This window comes from Pelmatolapia mariae, linkage group LG3_W (genome assembly GCF_036321145.2).
Source record: "Pelmatolapia mariae isolate MD_Pm_ZW linkage group LG3_W, Pm_UMD_F_2, whole genome shotgun sequence".
Taxonomy (NCBI): Eukaryota; Metazoa; Chordata; class Actinopteri; order Cichliformes; family Cichlidae; genus Pelmatolapia; species Pelmatolapia mariae.
Genome location: NC_086229.1, coordinates 85,012,232 through 85,034,368, shown reverse-complemented (window position 1 = coordinate 85,034,368; position 22,137 = coordinate 85,012,232). Strand labels below are relative to the sequence as shown.

General features: G+C 40.6%; 2 protein-coding genes across 2 annotated transcripts in view; one reads left to right on the top strand and one right to left on the bottom strand.

The window, feature by feature from the left end:
* The window catches only part of LOC134624934 (leucine-rich repeat and fibronectin type-III domain-containing protein 4), a 37,028-nt gene extending 34,376 nt beyond the window's left edge, over positions 1-2,652 (bottom strand). The window contains exons 1-2 of the mRNA XM_063470142.1: positions 2,120-2,652; positions 355-1,162 (exon numbers count right to left, since the gene is read on the bottom strand). The gene's annotated coding sequence lies outside the window, so the exon portion shown is untranslated. The remainder of the gene's footprint in view (positions 1-354; positions 1,163-2,119) is intronic.
* pcxb (pyruvate carboxylase b) overlaps positions 1-22,137 on the top strand; it is a 293,413-nt gene that overhangs the window by 212,988 nt on the left and 58,288 nt on the right. The gene's annotated exons all lie outside the window — the stretch shown is intronic.

Sequence of the window (22,137 nt, the reverse complement as noted above, 5' to 3'; positions counted from 1 at the left end):
TGAAAAAGGATATGAAAAGTATACAAAGATGATAAGAAAAGGTTAAAATTGGTGCCAAGTGGTAGATTTGACACTACTTCTAACTTCTGAATGCACTTTTGTTCATTTTGTAGTCCTGTGTGTGTGTGTGTGTGTGTGTGTGTGTGTGTGTGTGTGTGAGTGAGAGTGAGAGTGAGAGTGAGAGAGAGAGGGGCACAGAGCTCTGAGTTCCCAGTTCAGTGAGTGCTGGTGTGCACTGCATTGATTTACTCAATGATTCAGCACAAGAGAGCTAGCCATGCAGATATAGATTTGCCTTTTCTGGTGTGTGTGTGTGTGTGTGTGTGTGTGTGTTTGGAATTGCATGGACATTACCTTTTCCGTCTGTGCGGCTCTATAATCCAAATCAGCTCCACATGTTATCCTGGTTTGAGGGTGTGTGTGTGTGTGTGTGTGTGTGTATGTTGCACAGATCTTGCCCCAGGTGTTTCTACTTATTCTGAGCCAGCACAGGGGGGTGGGAGGTTATTGTGTGCTTGCACTGAAACCTGTCCTACTCCGCTCCACACTCTCACATCCCCACACACATCAAAAGGAGACGGATATAGGTCAGTGTCAGACAACCAGAGAGTTGGAGAAATTCCAATCCCACGATATCCTCTTAGGCTTCTATAGATGAAGAAAACCTGGGAAATCCTGAATTACTCGCTCAATCCTGGCGCGGTATTCCGAAAAAGAGACTCGGGTTTGAAAAAAATCCAGGAATCCACTTTGCTTAAAATCCTATTTATGGCATCTTGATACGATTTCCTCATGGCTGTGTTCAACTTTTCTGTCTCTCAAGCAGTTCGGTCAAGTAAGAATCCAAGCAGTAGTCTTCACCTCCCCTTCTCACCTCCTCTCTCCTCCATCACCCTCCCTTTGCTCCTTTTTTTTGCCTCCACTCTCAGCTCTCCTTTTCTTTTATTCATTCATCTGGTCCTTTCTTGTACACACTGTTTTGTTTCTTTTCACGCCTTCCTCTCGTCCCTCACTTCCAGGAGCGGTTTCCGGTGTGTCTCGGGGCTCTTCTACACTCGCTGCTGCATTTATTCTCCCACGCTGAATTAGCCGTTTGTTGATGACCTTGGAGGCAAGTGCAGAAAAGGTGGTTTGGGAGTAACCTGGGAGATGGCTGGAAAACCTAAAACGAGAGAGACATAGTGTAAATGCAGTGTGTACTGTGCATGTGCTCCATTTTGAAAACTCCTTTTGTGTGCATCATAAATTATAAATCAGCCTTTCGCTGCTCCACCCTGCTGACCTCCCTTTTCCCTCTGATGCCTCCACACCTCCCTGTTTCCACAACTTCTGTCACTCACGCCTCTCTTACGGCCCCCTCCTCAACTTGCCACCCCTCATTTCTTTCTCCCTCGATTTCCCACACTCCCTCACTGTCTCTCACCTGTCAGTCAGAGGGAATCGATAGCTCCGAGACCCTCTTAGCACTTCTCGGTAGGCTGCATTGGATGATTCTTGCGCTCACAAATGCACTCGGCACGCACACAGACACACAGTCGTGCAACACATTTACACATGCTGGCGCACGCATCCAAGTAGCCATGCAGTGATACTCTCTGCAAGCACGCACAGCCTCTGCATCTCTCCGTTTACTTGCTCTGTCTTTGAATCTCACGCACAGACACACACTGAGCCTAATAAAACAACTGGTCTATTGATCAGTGGCACGAATGTCAGACGGTTCAAAAGTCCACCCGCCTCCACTCTCTGGCCTGTCAATCAAACCGGCACCTTTTAAGAAAACGATCTCATTATCGTGCTTTAAATCTTTGCACTCTGTCAGTGTCTCTCGGCGAGTGTGTTCCTTTCAGTGTGTGTCTATATGTTAGTGCCGCAGCTACATGTATGTTACAAGCCCACTGGATTTTTTTTTTTTTACATTTAATTTTTATTATCTGCAATTAATTTCTTTTCGTTCTAGTTTATCTCTCTCTTCTCCTCCTGTGTGCACTTTGCTACTTCAAAAGCACAGTAGAGCTATTTTTCTGTTTTTTGAGTCGTCTCATTGTTCTTTCATCTTCATCTAGCATCTTTCACCCCTGTTTTGCCCTCTGTGAGATAAAAAGATGTATTTACTAACCTCGTTTTCCGGATCATTCCACCACCATGACTCCTGAAGCCGTCACATTTCTCCGTCTCCGCGGCTTTCGCTCTCTCAGCTCCGTGGAAAAACACCCATCTCTCTCTCTCTCGTTGCTATCTCTGTCTCTTCGTCTGCCTCTCTCTCCCCTCCCGTTGGTCGTCCCCTCACTCGGTCCGACAGCTGCAGCGCTCTGTCTGCCTCCTCTGTCGCTCTTCCGTCAGGGCTGTAGGCTGATTGAATTTTAAGTCATGTTAATCCCACAGAACAGGTACTGAATGAAGGAGGGGACAAAGAAGGGAGAGAGAAAATAACAGAATGCAGAGAGTAAGCTGGCTTGTATTTTTAGAAATCTCCTCTCTCCTCAGGAAGGGATCTTTCTTTTACTTGTCCTGCTTCCACAGAGTCACTTGACTCCTGTTTTTTTTTTTTTCCCATTTGTCTGCATCTCATCTTCTTTTCTTTTGTCCTTATCTGGGGAAGAAGTGTGCGATTCTCATTGAGCAGCAAAGGAAAGCGCTGTGATCGGTCTCCGGCAGCATCAAGCATCAGACTGAGAGAGAATGTGCACAAGAGAGAGGCATGTAGATGAGGAGCAGGACAAATACAGGGCTGAGGTGTAGAGGGGTGGGGGAGAGTAAGGAGGAAAAGAGACGGAAGATGTGCTATAGGAGGAGGAAGAGCCAAGATGAGGAGTTGGGGATGGAGAATGTGGGAGACTAACAATGAGGAAGAAGAGTGATGACAACTACCTACACTGGCTCAATGTAGTTAATTTAAAATAAGTAAAAAAGATGCACTTTCAGAAAAATGTGTGCTCAAATGTAGATGTGGCATGGTGTTGTTTTTAGTCCATTGGTGGGATTTGTTATTCTATATATAGGAAATGCACAGAATAAGGATTCGGCACGCATTACCCCCTCCCACCAGTTAGTTATCTGTACTGGGCCCCGTCTTTGTTATGAAACCACAACCAGCTGCAGTATTAAAGGTCATAGAGCACTAACGAGGCTGTCTAGTACTAATATGATTAAAACTGAGATACTTGATTATTTCTCTGTGCCTCATTTCAGTTTCATTACATTTCATAGAGTTAGAGTTTACTGGCTCCATTTTTCCTTTAGAGCTGCCCAGTTCGTCACAGCATAAATTTTTTTTTTAAAAAAGTGCTGGAAACGTCCCTCAGAGATTTTATGTCCATATTGACATGATGACATCACACAGTAGCTGCACATCCATGTTGGGAATCTCCAGCTCCAGTTTTAGATGACTTGAGTTTGTGACAGTGTGTTATCCTACTGGGAGCAGCGTCAGAAGATAGGTGCACTGATCATAAGGGATGGACATGGTCAGCAAAGATACTCAGGTGGGCTGTAGTGTTTAAACAATGCTCTGCATGTCAAATATCCTTGGGCAAGATACTAACCCCAAGTTGCCCTCCGATGCCCTCATCGGAGTGTGAATGTGTGTGAATGTAGATTAGTTTGCACTTGTGTTTAGAAGTGCTTGTATGAGTGGTTGTGAATGGGTGAATGAGGCATGTTGTATACAGCGTTCTGAGTACTCCGGGAGAGTAGAAAGCGCTATATAAGAAATCAGTCCATTTACCATCCATGCTTTACTTTCTGTTTATGCCCAAGTGCGACCATCCAAATGTCACAGCCGATTGAGGCTCATGAACATTTTTACACTCTTTTGTTGTCCAGTTTTGGTGAGTCCCTCTAAATAGTAGCCTCAATTTCCTGGTCTTACCTTACGAGTGTCGCCCATGGTCTTTTTTTTTCTTTTTTTTCCTGCTGTTACTGTAGCCGATCTGCTTCAACATTCCACATGTTGTGTGTTCAGAGACGCTCTTCTGCATTTGTTATGCTTGTTTACAGCCTTGGTTATAATGAGCTGATACTTGAGTTACTGTTGCCTTCCCGTCAGCTAAGATAGTCTAGCCATTCTCCTCTGACCTCTGGCATCAACAAGGCATTTTTGCCCAGAGAACAGCTGCTCACTGGATATTTTCTCTTTTTCCGACCATCCTCTGTAAATCCCAGAGATGGTTGTGTGGGGAAAATCCCAGTAGTCAGCAGTTTCTGAAATCCTCAGACCAACCTGTCTGTGGCATAGTGGCACCAACACTATGGCACACTGATAGCCACTTAAATCACCTTTCTTCCTCATTCTGACGCTCGGGTTGAACTTCATCAGGTCTTCATGTTCACATTTTCTAAATGCATTCAGTTGCTATCATGGGATTAGATATTTCACATACCTTTAGATATTTGCATTACAGAGAATATGAAAGAGTGAGCGAATGTACACGGACAGACGGAGATGTATCGAGATATCTCTTTCTCTGTGTGTGTATGTGTATGTATGTGTGTGGAGAGAGAGAGAGCTTGATATATCTATATACAGAGAGATGGATATAGAGATATAAAAATATCGATATAGAGATATAGCTATATCTAATGCATGTTATCTACTCTCACATTTACATTTCTACATGCAAGCACAGAAAACCTTTTTTTCTATATCTCACTTCAGCATGCTGGGAAGAATAAGGAGAAGTTCTCCCAGGTGTCTCTTTTCCACAGTGCGCACAGTTGTTCATTTTGGCCTTCCAGGTATGAAGCTCTTACTGAGTTTCTGGATTTTTTTTTTTAATATATTTTTTTTACTTTGCAAAATTTAGAAAAAAAGGAGCCTAGGGGTTAAACTAACTACATGCAGGTGTGTTTGCAAAGTGTTTCTTGCTGAGAAAGGAAATACAAGGAGTGAATTGCACAAATGGGGACAATAATGCACATTTTCAGATGGTCTCCATCCAAATGCAAGCATAATTAGCACTTAATTGTATACATAAAAGTGACATAAGTAGTTGTGTGACAAAAGAAGAGACCTTAGGAGAGAAGCTAAGGTTCCGCATGCTGCGTCTCTTTGGTTTGCTGTAGATTGAAGCATACAATGAGGCCCGATCACCTTCTGTTAAAAAACAGGCCTGAAAGATTGTGGTGCAGTCATATATAGAGAAGTACTGATAAAACATATTTCGGATATAATATCTCCAAACTGCAATTGCAGGATTTCGTAGTTGTAGGGGTATTTTTACACAGGATATTTTTACACAAAATCTGATGGAGGGTTGGGTGGACAGAAGGAAGGAGAGATGGAGGGGGAAGAAAAAAAGACGGCTGGTGTGACAAGGGGAAGTGAAGTTTTTACTGCCTCGAGCAATTCTCAGTCGGACCAGGATGAGAGCGGGAGCAGACGATGATGATTAAGAGAGAGTGAGGACGGGGACGTAGGGAAGGGGCCAAAGATCTCTGAGGGCATAAGGGAGATAAGTGAGGAAGAGAGGGGTTACTGAGAGATAGAAGAGAGGGCTGGATGGAGTGATAGGAAGGCGATAGGAGCGAGTGCAGCTGATACTACTTCAAACGGTGGTCGAGGGCTTGATTTCCCTGCCACGCTGATAGCTGCTGGAAACGGCCGTGAAATGGAAACCATCTTCGGGTGCGTGTATGTGTGTCTGTATGTGTCCCATTACTAAGGCAGAACCTAAAACATCAGAGCTATTGGATGTTGGAATTAAGTCACTCCCAAATTTCACATAAGCGCAGTTCTGTTTTGCAACAAAATCACACACTGGAGATGAAACTTCAGAGAGAGATGGTAGGAAAGAGATGAGGGATGGAGATGTGGTTCTGTTATGGGCGAATTGGTTTTTCATGTATCTAAATTTCTACCCAAGACTCAATTTTTTGTTCATATTTCACAATTTATGGCCCCCTTCCTGTTTATCTCCTTTCTTCATTTCCATTTCAAGCATTTGCCTCCACATCATTCATTTTTTTCTTTCTTATATCTGTCGTTCCTTGATCTCTCCCTCTTGACTTTTTTTTTTTTTTTCCTGCTGCTGTGGGACAACATATTTTTAACTTTGTATTAAAACCTCCCTCAAAGGAAGGTCCAGCAAGGGGATGTTTGATATATTATTTCATCCAGTCATTTAGAGCAGCCAGTTGATGGCCCGTTGATTCACAATTAATCAAACCTCTAGTGTTGTAGCACCCAGTTCTCTTCCCGGAGCGAGCGACCTTGCTGAACGAAATAAATGACATGACCTACTGCTGGCTAACGGATCAAGTGAGTTCACCAGTCAGGAGAAACTCTCATTACTGACAGAGAAGTTGGTTTATATACATTCCACAATCAGTGCACTTATGAATAAAATACAATGCTTTTTCACATAAAGTAGGGCAAAGGTGCATCCTTAGCAGATCATCTGCTTCTACAGCTCAATCTGGTTAAAGTAAAGCACACAAGGGGAAAGTCTTTTTTTTTTTTTTTTTTTCCCTCGGACTGAGAACTAAGCAGAAAGATTGGCAGGATGTGTAGTTCATTCTGAGTAGCGCTGCACTTAATCAGAAAGAGGCCAGACCTGTTCTGGTTTGGTCAGGCCAAATTAGCCCTCAAAGTGAAAACGGTTGCAGGGGAGTCGGCCTACTGACCCGGCGCTGAACACATCCATCGATGTCTTTCTTTTGGTTCAGTGGTCAACTCACTAGTGGCGTGTGCCATCAGTTGCATATTTGTTTCTGACGTGAAATTAAAGCAGCATGTTGGATTTAGCAATGGAGTTTGTATTTGAACATCCACACCTCTCCAAAATTGACAGAAAGCAATGAGCTGTGAAAAAGACGAACAAAATCTAATGTAGATGCGAACACCATAAAGCTAAATAAGACTTTCCTGTTTTTACTTTCTGCTCTTTTCCTGTGTTCAAAGATTTAGTCAGTACTTCTCACAGTACAATCAAAAAACTCAGAACAGTGTCCCTGCCTAGAGGTTGTGCATATTCATGCTTGCTACCATCTCTTTATAGAGATGAGCAAGTAGTTGCCACTGCTGACTCAGAGCAGCCCACAGTCTTTGCTGTTTTCAGAGATGCGACTGCCATCTGACCATAATGATTTCTCCCTTGTAAAGGTTGCTCAGGTCCCCATCTGCTAATTCATCTTGCATCCAAACACAACAAGTGTTAGAACAGACTTAAAAGGATTTTGCTGAATGGCTCTTCGTAAACAATTGAGTAGATGTGCGCTACCATCAAACGGAAAAGGTGAAGTTTGGTCAGCACTGTGCAGCTTGAATCAAATATGTAACCTTGACAGCAGCTGCAGAACATGTCCTTGCCGGCAGCAAGTATATAGGTGTGTGTTTTTGAATGAGATGGGGAAAAACTGAAAGCCATTTTCACCCTTGATGATTTAGATTTTGTAGTATTTTACACTATGGTGCAAAGGTTTTAGGCATTTCACATGTTTAGGTTCTTTTCCTCAATGCAGCCTTAAGTCTTAAATGCATTCTTCTGTAGACTGTGAGTCATACTGCCGGCATTCTTAAGCACTTTAAAATAAGCTGGATCTAAGGGATCTGTTCCTCTACAGGACACAGCAGCAGGAAATGGCTCATCATTCTTGTTCTTTTTGCCTGGACAGCAAGGAGTGGCAGCACTGTAATGCAAAGAGCCTGTCAGAGGCGCACATAGTGGCTGAGATGAGGCAAAGAGAGAGGAACTAGGAAGTTCATTTTGCTCTTTCAGGTTATTCCACTGAGAGTACTGAAACATACTTGACTCGTATGCAGCAGTGACAGATCCCTTACTATAATCTGTAATTATCGGACACAAGTGAACAGATCAGGTAAACGGGTAAAATGTTAATAAATTATAATATATCTTAAAAAAATCAGTGTTTCTTAGGCCAAATTGAAATACCTGCGTTGACTGCCTTATCAGTGCACCCACCACCAATCCAGTCAATTCAAGATGCTTGTATCTTTTCTTCCAGGTCAACAAATATGCCACCACATATATTGTGGATTTCACATACTTGTACTTAATGCACTTATTAAAAAAAGTTCAGGAATTTTTTGTAAATCAGCTACTGCTTTCTGCTTGTGATTCACACTGAAATTTTTGAGACACAGTGACTAAATATACGCAGCACTGAAACCCACAAACGAGTGCGCTCACTGAGCACCACTGTGCACAAACATGTCGCACATAATCACCAGTGTGGTAAATGCTTCTGTTCACACACACCCACACACAAGCGTTGCACATACATCCAGAGAACATCCGTGACTGAATGCACACCTTCACCTACAGATTGAAATGACCGTGCGATACCACAACGCACAAACGGACTCTGTGGCCAACACGGCATTGGTGTTAGACACACACACCTCTCACAAGGCTAAATGAAACGCGCACACGCACACAGAAACCCACATGGCACACTTGCTCAGCTGTGATGTGAGGGTAAATGGTGTAGAGGTTTAGATCGAAGGGCAAGATCCCCTCTATTTGTCTCAATCTGGGGATAATGAGAGAGAAGGACAGACCCATACACACACACAGTTGCACAAACACAGTCGCACAACATCGCCTTCTAATTTTGCTCTGGAGCCGTTTGCATGCCATTTTTCTTTTATTTATTTCACCTGCATTAGTAATAGTGTCTCCAAATGATTTCCAAGTTGCTGCTGGTCGACAGTTTACCAGCAATGAGCCGCAGTAAATGCAGTGTGAGGGAGGAAAAACATGCTGGTCCTCATTTGTCTATATTGCTTCATGCGTACAACCCTGACAAATGCACTCAGACGTACAGGCACAGGACAGAAATGACTTCAGGGATGAATTGGTTAGAGAAAAGAATCGCACATTCAAGCTGAATATTTCCAAGAGTGTGTTGCTTTAATGAAGTGTGCTGCTGGAGTTTACAAGTGGAAATTACAAACAGTGGTTAAGAGGCAACTATTAACTTCGTGTGTGCGGGGGAACTACACAAATGGGTCTGTACAGAAATGCAGTGAGCTGTTAGAAAAGGCTGTTAAATGTCAAAATACAAAGCTGGGAGGTGCAAATGAAAATAATGCAAATGAGATTTTGTTTGTTGATTGTTTCCCCTGAAATAAGCTGCAGTTTCTTGGCATTAGTTCTGTGTTAGAAAAGCAGGCGTGTGTGTGTCTGAGTGTATTGGGGATACATTTGTGAACCCCTTGGACTCATTAAATGCTGTGTGATTGTCTCCTATGTCACAGTTATAGGCAAACACCATCTAAAATAGGAACACAACAGTAGACTTCATGTCTTTACTGAACACACGCCGTAATTACCCAGCGCTGGCTGGATAAGGTCATCTCTTCAATTAAATGACTCGCAGCACTTCCTTCATCAGCATCAGCCACAACATAAGATGTCTCCTGTAGATGTTTGCACTGAATCTTGGAAGAGTTTTAGATGATTTCTCCCTACAAAACAAGTTCGAGTTCATCAGTATTTCTGAGACGTCTTGAACAGTCTGCCTCGGGTCATGCCACAGCATCTGAATTCGTTTGGGGTCACAATTCTTACTTAGCCATTCCAAAACATGAACTTTATTTTTTAATATATCAACTATTCTGTTCAGCTGAGCTGCTGCTCGACACTCTCCTGTAGTAGCTGTTGTGATTTGGAATCCATTGTTCTCTCAATGGTGGCAAGACATCCAGGCCCCAAGCCGTGGTACTGCCTGTACCTCTGTTAGTGTGCAGCACAGCCTTTCTCCCCCCGAAAGAAATTGTGTATTTGTCTAAAAGTAGTCTCCACAGTGTGGTGGTTCACACATTCACCTAATGAGCAAAAGATCCCCGGGTTGATCCATGTAGGTGGGTTTGTGTCAGGAAGGGCATCTGGTGTATGTATAAATAAATAGAAATAAAATAAATACTATTAATAAAAAAATCTGCCAAATCATATGTGCAGCTACCCACTGTGGCAAGCCTTTGTGAAAAAGGAAGCAGCCAAAAGTATTGTTATTTGTGTCAGAAAGCTGGACTTTAAGTATTGTAACTTAAGAGTGCTCGAGTGTGTTCTTGGAGAAATGGGTTTTCTTCGAGGCATCATTTACCTTTTTACACGTTTTACAAGGTCTCTCGCTGTTACCCTTTAGTTCTTTTAACCTGTTTGAGGATTGCACATTGTTCTTTGTGTAGTCTTTGCAGGATGCCCCCTCCTAGGGAGAATACCAATAGCAGCCTAATTTCCTTCATTTGTGGACAGTTTGTCTAAATGTGGATTGATGGACATTCAGGTCTTTAGAAATGCTTTGTAGCTTTTTCCCAGCGCTTCTGTGTCTGTTATAAGGTCCAATGAAAGTTGTTGTGATTGAGGCATGATTCACACTATTAAGTTTTTTTGTTTGTTTTTTTTCCCCCCAGTTGAATTGAACAGTTTTCTAGAACATGTGAAAACGTGTCACAGCTCAGAGGGTTTAAAACTGTTTGTCCCTGTGTGTCATCAGAGAATCTGTACAATCCTACATTGATAATCACAGGAATGAGGTACACAAGTCAAAAGGACAAAGGCTCAACCAGATGTTGGGATGTAACTTTTGCCATTCACCACCGGTCGTCATAGTGATCAGCAGCAGTCATAACCTGAGTGTTCTATAGTTTTTTGGTTTGTTTGTTTTTTTTCCATTTTTCTTTTTTCCTGTTTATTCAGATCATAGTTTGGTCCACGCATGGCATAGATAAATCATAAGTAGTGAAGTAGAAGTAAGGATAAGTCATTACTTCTATAGGATTTATATAACCACATATTAACCACAGCGTACAGTAACAATGTTCCATTTATAGTTATCAGATTGTGGCACAAAATCACTAAAGTATTAAGAAAAATCATTTTAAATTGTTTAACCCTTTCACACATAGTGGTCACTACAGTGGACAACTATTGAAAGGCTGTTTTCTTGTATTTGTGTTAGTGTTGATGGTATACTTGCAGATAAACAACAACATTGGACACTGATGTCACTTGATACCAAATTCATAAGTCAAAACATATGTTGTCCACCTAAGTGGACATGTTAAAAAAAAAAACTTTGAAAAGTACATGTTTAAAAAAAAAAAAAAAAAAAAAAAAAAAAAAAAAAAAATTAGTTCAGAAATCTTTTTTCATGCCTGAAGATGAATAAAAATACTTAAGAAAAAAAATCCTGATTGAGGTTGTCATAATTCATGCATGAAAGGGTTAATTGTGCTACTTGGGTTAACGCTGTGATTTACACCCGTGGCTGGTAAATGTACTGCACCAGCGTGGCTACATTATGGTTATTACAGTCTTAGTTTGTGAGATGATGACATTTCGGCCTTTGGTATTACCATATTTTAGTGGTAAAGCTCTCCTTTTAGATCTTTTAAAATCGTAAAGAATGTAGATGTGTTCACCAAAGAATGAAGCACTGAGAGGGTTTCTTTGTGACTCGGTGAATGCCTCATCAAGATAATAAACTGAAGGAAAAATGCAGTTAAGCCTCCAGTACAGAGTCAAAGTTTGATTAAGATATTTACATTATTTAAACTCATTTTTTAAATATTGAAGATAAAACTGCACATAACTTCTGATTATGAGAATATATCAGCGTTTAGGAAAAGCAGAGCGTGTTGTTTACATGGGCTCTACCTCAGCCGCATTACGGGATTAATCACATTATGATTGGTTTATTGGCTGTGCAAGTAAACATTACTAATAGACATTTCTCACAGTAGGACATTTTGATTTGTTAAATGCTTGTGTAACTAATAACGTTAATAAATGTCTGCACAGAGTTTAGCTCTGCCACTGCCAGAGCCCTGTTGTTGTTCCTGCTGGCTCACTAGCACAGCTAAATAAAACAGATCCATGTTTCACCTGTGCCTCCCCTGCTGTTCAGCCTAATAAAAGTCTGTAACTTTGCGAGTTACTGCTGCCAGAAAGCCATTTCAGAACCACGGTCAGTGCACATGAGCTGTACACACAGTTTGATAACGTGTGTGTGTGTGTGTGTGTGTGTAGTCACAGGAACTAAAGGAAGAGGAAGGAGCTCTGATTAAAAAAAAAATGAAGACCCAAATGTCAAAACCTATAAATACTAACTATAAAATCCAGCATCCATGATAAGGCTATAAAAATATTCAAATAAACAATGTGTGATGTTCTGTGCTGAGGAAAAACTAGACTGTTATAGTACATTCTGTAAATAAGAGGCGGCTGTTAGTCATTTGGTGTTCTGGGCTCCCCTAGTCCCTCAAAATAGAGACTATGAATGTTGTAGCATTAAAGGCAGCATGCTGAGCAGTAGATGAAGAGGAAGGACTAAATATGGGCTTGACTGTTGAGTCAAGAATTTCCATTTTGGTTTGCTTTTTATTTTAAAATAAAAGTCCTGCTCTGACAGCTTAATATTTATTAGTGCAGAAACTCGATGAATCACTATCACTACTGACAGTAGTCATCAATACAGGTCCACATGAGATGAGAGGCATTACTCCCAGCAGTACAATACTGAGACTTCTTTGGGATGGTAATGGCAGACGCACTCAAGAAGTGAATCTTCAGCCAGCATCATACAGAATGATAGGGGAGACGCATGTTGCTTTACTTTGATCTCTAGAAAGCGACGTGTGAGTCACTGAATCCTGTTTTCCATGCTCTTGCTGTCTTAGTCTGTCGCTGTAATTATAACACATCGTCTGTTGTTATGGAAGTTGATGAAGCGGTGGGATAGTAATGACACCGAACACGTGACTGCTGAATTGGGGTTCCACGAAGTGCACAATAAATTCTGGACCTAACTAGTTATTTCTCATTCAATTATATATGTATGTGCTTTCATGGCATACTTGTAGTTGTCTTGGAACTGCTTTCTAAGAATGTAATCGGATTTCTATGATTAATTGTTATCAGTTACCTTGGAGACACTCATGAGTCACTTGATGGATACTTTGTAGTCTGGACATCTTGAACCTGACGTGGAAATGGGTTTGAAGCGATACAGTGTATCACTTGAGTGTTCAGTCATTACTCGCTAATTAGACTGTTAAAGGTGGTTCAGTGTTCAGCTACAGTATTTCTTTAGGATTTGAAATTGAAGGTCACAACTTAACAACTTCAATACTGTTGCAAACAAGTATCCAATCAGATATGAGGGAAGTATAATCTGTGTGCATATCATTTTTCAGGAAATTCCTAGCACTAATTTAATGTTTTATACATGTAAACCTAAAAGTTGTAAAAAATTAAAACATTTTTAAAATGACTGTTACGTCTAGTAGTTATGTGTATCATGTAAAATTTGTATTTTGTGGATCTAAGTGTTCATTGTAGCTGACATTATTCTGTAAATGAGTGGTCACTGCTGCTTTTAATATTGACTGAGTGGAATTCAAATGGGCAACTATTTCAAATGTTGCTTTGATATAATGAAGTGATGGTTAAGTGAAGTAAAAACATTTTGTTTCAGGTTTTCCTTAACAAGACACATTTGGGTGGTATGCAACCCTGGGACTGCACACGCCGAAGTCTCACAGCAAGACTTCAAATTTAATGTTTCAGTCTGACATTTGGGAAAAATTACAAAAACTTTAATCTGTCCAAGCGTGCTGTGAACTTGTTCATTATAAACACACGTTAACATTCGGGGCACAGCGTCGAAGCCTTCTGAGCTGGTACTGGAGAAGATGTTAAATTACACATCAACCTTAAAAGAAAGACTACATCTCACTTCTGACAGGTCAACAAGATTCACTGACGTGTGCAAAAGTCTACCAACAGAGCTACCATCAGAAGGTGCTTTCATCAAAACCCCAGTGCCTGAAGCTGCTGGCTGTAATCTAAAATAGTGGACAAAAATGATTCAGCATGTATATCCAAATTAAATTCATCACACTGCCAGTAGTTTAGAGGCTGAAAGTGCTTCTCACCCTGTTAAGATAATCTGCTCTTTGGTTCCTCTTTCCAGCTTTCATGCCTGCAGGGGCCAAGAGCTCGGAGTCTAAACTTCAATACAGCTGCGAACCCAATGATAGAATCCTAAAGTCATTAAAGGCAATTCTTTTAACACAATCACTCTTAGCATTACTGTGTTAAAAGGTCCTGACGTAGTTATGCTGGCTACTGTAGATGCTCTGCTGGTTCTAATTTAAAACAACTGTCATATAAAATTAGTAGGCACCATTATTGTCTATGGAACTGCATCCAGTGCAGGTTTCTAAACTTCTGAGGTTGCCAAATAAACACAAGTATAGCAGTTACTGAGTTTTTGCAGTACAATATCTATTTACGCTTTACCTTTTAGCCATATAGGCTCCAATTCTGCTACTGCTGGCTCCCTATGTGATACGGTTTGTAATGAGTTTTATTGAGCTAGGATCCCAGGGTGAAACTATGAATTTCTAATGTTTTCTACAGGCACTAAAAGATCCCTGCTGCTTTATGTTATATCAAAACTCTTGGAAGGGGCCACGGTTCAGTGGACAGGAGTGTTTGAGGGGAGTTGTTAATTTTTATAAACATTAAATTGACATAAGAGGTGTATGTATACATTTTTTGTCATTTTAGTTAGGGCCACCTTTTTTTTTTTCCCTTCTCTGTTTGAAGGGATCATGAGATAATAATTCCCACGTTCAAGTATAATTAACACAAAAGGCCAGACACCTGCTAGCAGAGTCTGAGACAACATGCCCTGTGGGTTTGAAGTACATCATGAGTCTATCGGTGCGTCACAGGCCTACTGCTTAAGGATTCCCAAAATACCACTAAGCGGCAATCTGTTTTAATAAGCTTGCGTCTCAGAGTGTCTGAAAGAGTTTAAGAAGTCATTCTTTTAGCCAGTTCAGCACTTCATTTTTTTTGATACCGGATGAGCCACACTGCTTAAGGAAAACACACCGGATATTATTTATAATTCTTGGCGAATATGGTTTTCCCTGGTGGTCGTGAATTGGTCATCCTGCATGATTACTTTAGGAATGTTTCAGAACTCATTATGTGTAGGCAATTTGTGACGTCCAGATGCATTCACTGGGTTGTTTTGTCCGTTATTAGCTTTTGCTGTATCATCCTTCACCATCTCATCTGTTTTAGCCTGTAATTTCCTGCATTTCCCAGAATCACTATTACTGTCCCTCAAAAAAGAAAAAGGGAAACAAATGGTGCAAACAGCTGTAAATTTGCTGTGATTGATGTGCAAGTTTGTAAATATCGAGCTAACTGATAAGCTCATGTTTTGATAGTAATTCATCCTCTGTATGAGCTTGAACACTGTCACAGAACACAACTTAGGGAGCGTATTGTCGTCTGCAGAAGTTATCACTTGGATTTTAAACTTGTTGTTTATGCCACTGTAGGGAGATCCTAAGAACAAAAGTGCAGTAGCTCTTACCCAATTTTGTCCAGGATATCTGTGATTTCAGCACCACGGATAGCTGCAATTTCAGCACTATGGACAAGACCGTCTCAGAGAGGCAGCCAACACACTGTATTAGGAATAAGTTGAAAATAAACCAGGACGGCATGTGTCAGATCCATCTGTAAGCTTTAGATTACTTTTCCTCCTCCTTTTACATAGTTCTATGAAGTGTTCAGCTGAATTTACATGGGACCGCTTCATAAAGCCTCAGGTACACAAATGATCACAGATGCCCATGGAAAACTTTAATCCTAGAAATAACCATTCTCTATCTATTTATTCATATTTTGGTAGATTCTCCCCCCCCCCCCAAATACCCCATGGGCTGATTTACAATGGAGATATTTCTGTCGTCATCTCCTGTGACTGCAAAGTAAAAATTGCTCCTCCGTGAAGTGGCGATAGGGTTTATTACTGGAAAGATCGCCAATCAGACTTTTTATTTCACTGAGGAAAGCCTCATAGCAAATGTCAAATGCAGATTCTAGATTTAATTTGTAGATATGGCCATGAAAATGGTCATGAACAAATTTGTTAGCTTGACAGGGGTGAGGAGTGTGTGTGTGTGACGGCAGACTGCTCCTTTTTTCTTTAATATTTTTAGAGGATATTTCAGAGCTGTAAAGGATGCTGGATTTGGATAAGGATGCTTGGCCTGATGAACATTCACTGATTACTTTTAGCACGAAGACGAGATGTGAGAAATAGGATGGATATAAAGAGGAAATGGAGGGCAGAGCATTAAGGCATCACTATTGAGTTAAAGTAGAGGGGGGGAGGACATGGACACAGAATGTGCCCATCAGTGTGGACTTAATGACAAGAATAAGAGCTAACACATGCATCTGACCTTTTACACACCAGTCAGAATATGTCATCAGCAGGACAGGGAGTTTCTGGTAGCACCTTTCTCCCCTTTCATCCACCTGCATGTCACTGTAACTGTAAATATTTGCTTAATGTCGTGGGTCCTTGTTGGATTCTTTAAAAGCCAGAGCTCTGTGTGTGTGTTTTGTTTGTCTTGACTGCTTGAGTAAATCTGTAGCGCGTGTGTGTGGGGTCCTCTTCGTGTCTGTGTAAGCGTGCACGTCGACGACTCGAGGGTGTGTGTGTTGATCTTGTTTATGTGTCCAGGCCAGTGGTTAAGGCATGACTGATGGGGATAGGGGAGACAGAGGAGGAGAGGAGAGGAAAGACGAATGACCTGACAGCTCCCCTATTCAACTCCTAATCACTGCATGAGCATGGAGGCTGTCTATGACAGGGGGGAGCCAGTGTACGCTTTGGGAGAAGACAGAGATGAGGTGTCTGTGTTGTGCATTTGGTTGAAATGCAGAGCGCAGTTTTAAATTTTTAAAAGTCTGCACCAGTAGTGTCTTTGATACTTTGTCGTTGCAGTTTTTGCATAAATTTCCTCAGTTTGTCACAAAACATGAACAGATTTACTCTGAAGGTCTTAGTGCTGTCTACTTTATGTAAAAGACAAAATATTTGGCAAGTTTTCCAAAGTAGGAAACATTATGTGGTGTGAAATATTTATAGCGTAATGGTGTCGGCCCAGTTACGCTTTTAAAAAGCAGGTTTGTAGTCTGTATTTAGAGATGCCCATGGTCTGATGTTCACAAGAGGGTCTTTTTTTGCTTGTGTCCCTGCCTCAAAACTGAATTTCACAGAGCTAAATCTTGACACTGGAATTTGAAAACAAATGCATGCTGATTAAGGGACTCAGTGGAGCAAGTGACATTTCAAGTTTGTGGCTTCAGTTAGACAAGTATGCCATATTTATCGCATCTCTGTGGATGCTTCGGCTCGTAGTTGTGGTGATCTGTGACTAATGCAAAGAGGAGTGCCTCAAAACAAGAAGCTAACTAGCGAATGAGTTTGTAGTTTGCATTTAACTGGCATTTTTGTTTGTTTTGGATACAGCGCTGCACTGTTTCTTTAGTTGTTTAAACTTGTATTGATTAAGTGAGTTAACACAGGACGTTTGCCACCCGGAGGCTATTTTTATGCTATTTTAAGTTCATCTGTCTGAAGAACTAATGGGCTCATCCACACTTCATAAGAGTTGCCACTCCTCCTAGATGAGTTGGTCATTTAATACAACTTAGACACAATGATCACCAAATGTGTCTTCACCCAAAGTGGGCTGAAGGTCAGAATTATCATTTACTGGAATTAACTTGTGAATTTTGGATCCTGAGCTGGATGAGCAGCTATGTCACTGGTTTCATGTTGCAGGTAAATGCCTCGGAGGCAGAGTAACCTTTCTGCTTTGTCTTAGTTCTTCAAGCGAATGTCAAGCCAGTTTTATTTATGTAGCACATTTAAAACAACAGAAGTTGACCCATTGTGGTTTCCAGGCAAACTCATTTACATTCCCAGGTCTCCAACAAAACCTAGTTTCAAAACACAAACCTCACATGGCCAAACAACACGGTTAAAAATGAAAACAGAGCAAAAACTACAAGAATGGTAGAAATCTGATAAATAAAATAGTATTTAAAAACTACAATGTAAGGAGTCAAAAATCAGATAATTTTTAAATGAAATTTAACATCAGAAACACCAGCTAAAATTAAAGATCAATAAAACGACATTCACAGTGGACCAAACCTTGTGGCACCTCAGACTTGATGAAAACAAACAGAAAATAGGTTGTTGGGGTTTTTTTGTTTGTTTTTTCTGTGGGATGGCAGATTATTCCACAACCTGCAAAATAAGGGATTTAAAATATCTGGTACCGATAATGTGCAGCCCACGTAGAGATTAAAAAAACATACGATACTTAAATTTGACATTTCACAGGTAGCCAATTTATCTAAAACCGGAGTGGGTCTTTGTGCCAGCTAGAAGTCAAGCAGCTGCATTTTGAATCTTCGGTGTTATAATGTTCAACCAAGATGTGATAAAAGCATGGATGAATGTTTAAGTCCTTTTGAGACCAAATTAGCTTTCATTTAGCAATAGATCTTAGTTGGTAAAAGCTGCCCTTTATAACACTGATTTAATTGTTAAAAATCAATGAGCTATCCATTAAAAACACCAAGATTTTAAATGGAATTTGAACATAAGTGGATAAAGTGCCTCAGTGAGGATATTTGTGGAGCTTAAGGGGGACCAAAAAGTATTTTTCAGTTCTAGTTGAAGTTTTTTCCCCATCCAGGTTTTTGGATGATTCACTGTCTCTTTGTAGGAGTCCTTGTCAAGTGTAGCAAGTAGATAAAACTAAGTGTCATCCACATAGCAGTGATATGAGTTTCTGAATGATGGTGATGCGGTGGGTCATTGTATAATTACATTTGAACAGGGCCTAAATTGGGTCCTTGAGGGGATGTCACATTTATTAGACCTAGAGATGAAGAATAGTTTCCTTTTCTTGGCCAGTAAAGGTTGTCTTTCAGATGCGGGAAAACCAGTGTGAAACTTGACTCTGCAAAACAGCTTTGTGCTCAAGATGTTTTTATAATGTCAGCAGTGTCAAATGGCTGCACTGAGATCCAGCAAGACTAGAAGGGTGACAGGAACCAGAATCAACAGATGAAATTATATCACTTTACACATTTAACAGAGCAGGTTTAATACTTTGCAGGTGTCTGTTTCAGTTGGTATTTTAGCAAACGTAGGACTGCATAATACAGCAGACGTCTCTTGCAACCTGTTGGATTTTTTTTGTTTCACCCAGAAATTGATGTCAGCATAACTAATTCTGTTTGCTAATATGATTAAAATATTTTAAAAATCATATAAAAAAAACATCTAGGGAATCAGTGAGGAAATGGCAAAGAGCTGGCTCTATCTCGGGTGTTCGTTGCAGGAGTATAAGGCAACAGGACAGCTTTGTCTAAGTAGATCACTATCTGTTTACTTTAGGCTTGAATATAAACAAGGCAATAAAACAAGTAGACATGTTACTCCCAAAAATATGATTTTTACCATAATGGTGAAAAAATGTCAGCTGCAAATTGCACTCAGAGTATGATCTGATCTGTGAAAACACCTTTGCATTATTGTCACTGATTCTTTCTCCATCTAGGTGTAAACACCATCCCTTCTGTGTGACCCCCCTGCTATTTTACAGTTATAAAATATTTATAGGATATAAATAAGGAGCAGTCTGGACTGTAACACTGTAACACCTGCATTTTTTTTTTCCCTCCGTCATCACTCCACCTACTCACCTGCTAGTGAAAAATGACATCCAATCTTGGTGCAGACAGATTGCAGACAACGAGAATGCATAAACTAGCAGGTGATACGATTTTTTTTTTTCCTCCCTGAGATATCCAGACTGCATTTTACCGTCACGTCTAAATTATATCTGGATTAACATATGGCTCCTCCTCATTCATTATGAAACAAATAATTGCAAGAAAGGTACATTGCCATATTTTCTCCAAAAATCTAAGTTAAATTGGTAATAACTGAACGTTATGTTTAGCCTACGGAAAAGTGTTGCAAAGTGGTGATGGAGCTGACTTGTGTGCAGTTGTGCCAACAGGCTGGGACGTCAATACTTAGCTCACAATGCTGCTTTGACAATCACCAGTAAAGCTGATTGCAACAAGAGTAATAACGACGGGCTGTGAGCAGAGTAGCAATAAAACAGACACTCTTGTGGTGATAAACAAAGTGCTCCAAGGGTAAAAGTTGGGAGAGAACACAGCCAGATGTCATCTTTTGCCGGGGGGAAAGTGCCTGTTATTTAGTATGTAGCCAAAAAAAGGCAGGGATTTCTGTTTTGGTTTTTCTTTAGAGGCATGTATGTGAGAATTTAAGTATTCCATTTTGGAGGGAGCCTGAATTCAACATGAATTCAGCTCTACAGTACATGTGTTCACTAAAAAATAATACTGTACTCAAAGGTGTGTGTCTGTACTAAAGAATATGCAAAGCATTTGGGAACTCAAGCCGCTATCATCACTTGCAGGAAAGTGTGTGAGCACTCGTGTTTTGCATGCTGTGCGCATAGCTCTGAAAGCTGGAGCTCAGCGGTTGTGTCAGGGCATCCAAATCAGGAAGGAGCCTCTGAGTGTTTGTGTGAGACATTACTGAGATGAAGACGTGTTGAAAAGGAGACAAAGTGGTAGGTAGGGAGAGCCCAAGTGTTTGTGTGTTTTGTCTTTTTTTTTTTTTTTTTTTTTTTTTTTTTTTTTTTTTTTTTTTTTTTTTTTGAGTGTGCATTAAAAATCATTAGGGGAAATGGAGTGAAGGGACTGCTTGTGCATCTGCGTGTGTGTGTGAGTGAGTGTGATGGCCACAGGCATACTGAGCAGCCTCATAATGAACACATTGATCTAGTACAGCAGAGAGGAAAAGGACGAACCTCCATGCATTAATAGTGACGTTAATCTTCTCCTCCATTATTTCCGAGTCTTTCATTAGATACAACCGTCGGTGTTATTTCTCTCGTGTCTCTGCTTCGTCACATTTCTTTTTTATTTAAACTTTTTGATTGCACCCTCCACCTATTAGGTTTGTTTACACGTATAAATAATAGATGTGGATGTCGAGAAAATATTGAAAATTCTAAACTTGTCCAGGTGAAACAAAAATATCCCAAGGCCCTTTATTTAAAAAAATAAAAAATAAAAGACGACTCCTGTGTACTAATAAAATACTGCTTGTCATAAACTGAGTTTAGATTCTAAACATAAGCTGATAATTTTAGCTTTAGAGTGAAAGTAATAATTGGGAAAACAGTTTATTTTGCTTTTTTGGCCAAAATTGGATGACATGTTTGCAACAGAAAATGAAGATACAAGTAGATGGCCAGTGAGACTGACTGGAAACTGAGGAAAACGTTAAATCAAGATTAGACAAACCTCGCAGGTGTGGAGTTGGTTTTAGGTAGATTCGCGTCACAGTTACAAGTGTTACTAAACCGCCTAGATGTGAGTTTCTCCTGTTTTATCTTTCTGCTAAGCTGCTACTGATGGTAGCATCGTAACTTACCGTCTGCACTTTCCCAAAGTGAACCCTTTAATGGTGTGAAACACATCGCTTCTTTAGCTAATATGTTTTGTTTTTAATCAAACGTACTGGGTTTGCCAGTCTTCATTTGGCTGGCCTGTAGCTTTGATTTTGATCCAATAAAAATGTATTACATAACCATATCCAGCTTTCACAAAGCTGCTTGGAGACTAGTATGTGAGGCAGCAGCATATGATCTAGTTTAATGCAGTTATTGTTGGCAGATTCTGTAAATGGAAGAGGAAAAAAAGGTCCACAGGTTTTTGAAGTCTTACTGCAGCGATAGCATTGGGCGAAAATCCCTTTTTGTTTTGGTCCACAGCTTGTAGCCCAAGGCTTGGCAGTGCAGCACAGCCATGTGAATCCTACAGCTCTTGTCGCTTTTTCTCTCCAGCTCCTCTCCCAGTAGTAGACAGCTAAGACTGCAGTGTCATCTTGTGTTTGTGCCCGTATCCCTCGGAAAACAAACCCTCTTTTCCCCTCGCTAGGGATGTGATCAATGGGCAAACGTGGAGTTTTCCCTCAATTTCACTTCGTATTTTGAAAGAACTAATGGTCTCATTCATATAATTATTAAAATAAGCATTTTTGCTTTTTCTCTTGCATTCAACTCCATCTTGTTTCTGCCTTTTATTAGTATGAGCTTTATATGCCCAGTCACATTGATCTCTCTCCTACATCCCTCCTCTCTCTCAGCACCGATAGTGGGGCATGCATCTGTGTGTGTGTTTATTCCCCAACTGCCTTCTTCCAATTACATGATTTCTGAGTAAT